The sequence below is a fragment of the Myotis yumanensis genome, unplaced genomic scaffold (genome assembly GCF_028538775.1).
Source record: "Myotis yumanensis isolate MYYU_CA2020_CCGP unplaced genomic scaffold, mMyoYum1.0.hap1 SCAF_1, whole genome shotgun sequence".
NCBI classification, from domain to species: Eukaryota; Metazoa; Chordata; class Mammalia; order Chiroptera; family Vespertilionidae; genus Myotis; species Myotis yumanensis.
Genome location: NW_027223752.1, coordinates 224,968,126 through 224,970,625, shown reverse-complemented (window position 1 = coordinate 224,970,625; position 2,500 = coordinate 224,968,126). Strand labels below are relative to the sequence as shown.

General features: G+C 46.1%; 1 pseudogene; it reads left to right on the top strand.

The window, feature by feature from the left end:
* Window positions 1–1,696: 1,696 nt before the first annotated feature.
* On the top strand, window positions 1,697–2,203 carry LOC139007441 (adenylate kinase isoenzyme 6-like; annotated as a pseudogene).
* The last annotated feature ends 297 nt before the right edge of the window (window positions 2,204–2,500 follow it).

Genomic DNA, 2,500 nt, shown 5'->3' with positions numbered 1-2,500 from the left:
CACAACCACCAAATTGTACTGGACCTCGTCTCTCCTAATATGATTAGTCACATTGAGAAAGGCAATATGTAAAAACCATGCCTTACTGTGGCCTGGTAAAACCATTTAAAAAGGGAGTTAACCTTTATAAATTATTTTGAAGGGCTTGAAGAAGACATTTTTAGGATGAGAAATGAATGCCTAGAATGACTGGTGCTGAATTCACCCTGAAAATATCCCGTCCTTTTCCATTCAACTGTGCAGTGGTGTGGCCTTGAAGAGCAACACTGGTGTACTTTGGAGGTTTTAATAGCCTTTGCATGGCATCTGTGGATGTGTGGTTGTTACAAGTATTTTCATTCTGGTATTTTTATGGCCTGAGCTATTTTAGCCAGCATCCCGGTGCCAAGAGGACCCAAGTAGACCCCAGAAGCCTAATTATCATCGTCTGGAGGAATCTCAATGCCCAGTAACTTGGAAGGTTGTGGGAAGCAGCTGTCCCAGGATTCAGGGCTGTGCACCCTCCTTCCACTCAGAACCGTGGAGTGGCCTCCTGATGTGAAGGTAGCAAGCACATCCTCCCTTTCTTGGCAATGTCACTTTCATTTAATGTAAAACGAGAAGTGCATGGAAAATTTGCCCAGTTGGAAAAAAACAACAAAAAATGTGAACCAAAGTACTTGGTATTTTCACCTAATTCCTTCCACTATGACACAGAACTTCTTAATCCCCCCTCCCAGCACCACCACCCCCCCACCCCCAGATCCAGCCTACTCTGTGGCTAGGGCAAACCTGGGGTTGGACTGTCCTGGTTTTGTGAGTTGGTCTGATCTGTCCCCACAGTTTTCGTCTGAGTCTCTGAATCTCTGTAGCTCTTGCAGGCCTCACTAGTGCTGGGCGCATAGATGTGCTCAGTAAATACTTGTGGATGAGCAGAAAGGTTTTGAAGAGAGGGAAGAATAGAACAAAACAGAGCAGGGCCCTTCTGCCTTATTCAAACACAATGGGATCATCTGGATGGAAGCAATGTTGAGTTACCACAAGCCCTGCCCAGGGAATTAGCAAACTCAAGGCTCACCTCAGAGACTTTCTAGTTGTATGACCTTGATCAAGCCCCAGGCCCTGTCTGGGCCTCAGTTTCATCTTTGACCAAGTGAGGAGTCGGGTCAGGGGACCCCACGATGGCAGTCCAGGCCCAGGGCATCTGCCCACTGTGGCCTGTGGCTGTGCCTACCCAGGCTCTCAATCTCTGATGAGGAAATAACTACAGACAGATTTTCAGTGACGTAACCAAGAGAGGACCGAGCAGCAACTCCAGCGACAGAAGTGAAAGTCTACCCCAGAACTGTGTTGCCTGGGGATCTTCCCCTTGAGGGACCTTATTTGGTTCTGAGGATAGAAACGCAGCCTTGCTCATGTCCTCTCCTCTTTCCCCCCAGAGGGACATTTTATTCGAAAATCCAGATGATATAAGCACTCCTACCAGGATGTGTTTGTGGGTTGAAGCAGGGCCAGCACTCTGGGGCCTGCAGACCCCGGTTCACAAATGGCCATCAGTGAACAAAAGAGATACAAACCTCTGCCCGGGCGGTTTATATGCTGGTAGGTTTAGATTATACACTTGGGCTCTGGTTCCTGTATTCCTTGCCTCGCACTGGATCTCACACATTAAAGAATCCCCAGAAGGAGGTTTTCTAGAGCCATCGCATTGAGGACCATGTTGCTTCTGAACATCCTGCTCACGGGTGCACAAGGGGTTGCAAAAACCACGCTGGCCAAGAACCTGCATCAAGATCAGGACTGAAATACATTAATGTGAGTGATTCAGCTGGAGAAGGGCAGTTATGTGACAGCTATGATGATGAGGATGAGTGTCCCATTTTAGATGAAGATAGAGTAGTTGATGAGTTAGAAAACCAAACGAGTGGTGGTGGAGTTATTGTTGATTACCACAGTTGTGATTTCTTCCCTGAACACTGGTTTTTGTGCTGAAAATCGATAGTAGTGTATTGTACAAAAGACTTAAACAAGGAGTTATAATGAGAAAAAACTAAGAGATATTGTTCAATGTGAAGTTTTTAAAATTCTTCATGAAGAAGCATTAGCATCCTACAATGAAGAAATAGTGTATCAGCTTCCCAGCAATAAACCAGAAGATCTAGAGGATGATAGCAACCAGGTATTGAAGTGGATTGAGGGATGGATCAAAGATCAGAGCTCTTAGGGGCCATCTGCAATACTTTCAACAATAAAGATAAATTAAATAAAAAAAGATCATCACTTTTGACTTATAAGACTGGCCACTTTGTAATCACTGTTAATATTTCTCTGCCCACATCATATAAATCATCCAATTGTCAGTAAATCTTTTATATTAAAACTAGAGGCCCAGTGCACAAATTCGTGCCCTAGTGGGGTCCAGCTGGCCCCACCACCGATAGGGGTGGGGGTGGCCGATCCAGAGCAGGGGCTGGCTGGGAGGAGGGGCCGAGGGTGGTTGGCCGGCCAGCCCCACCTTTTG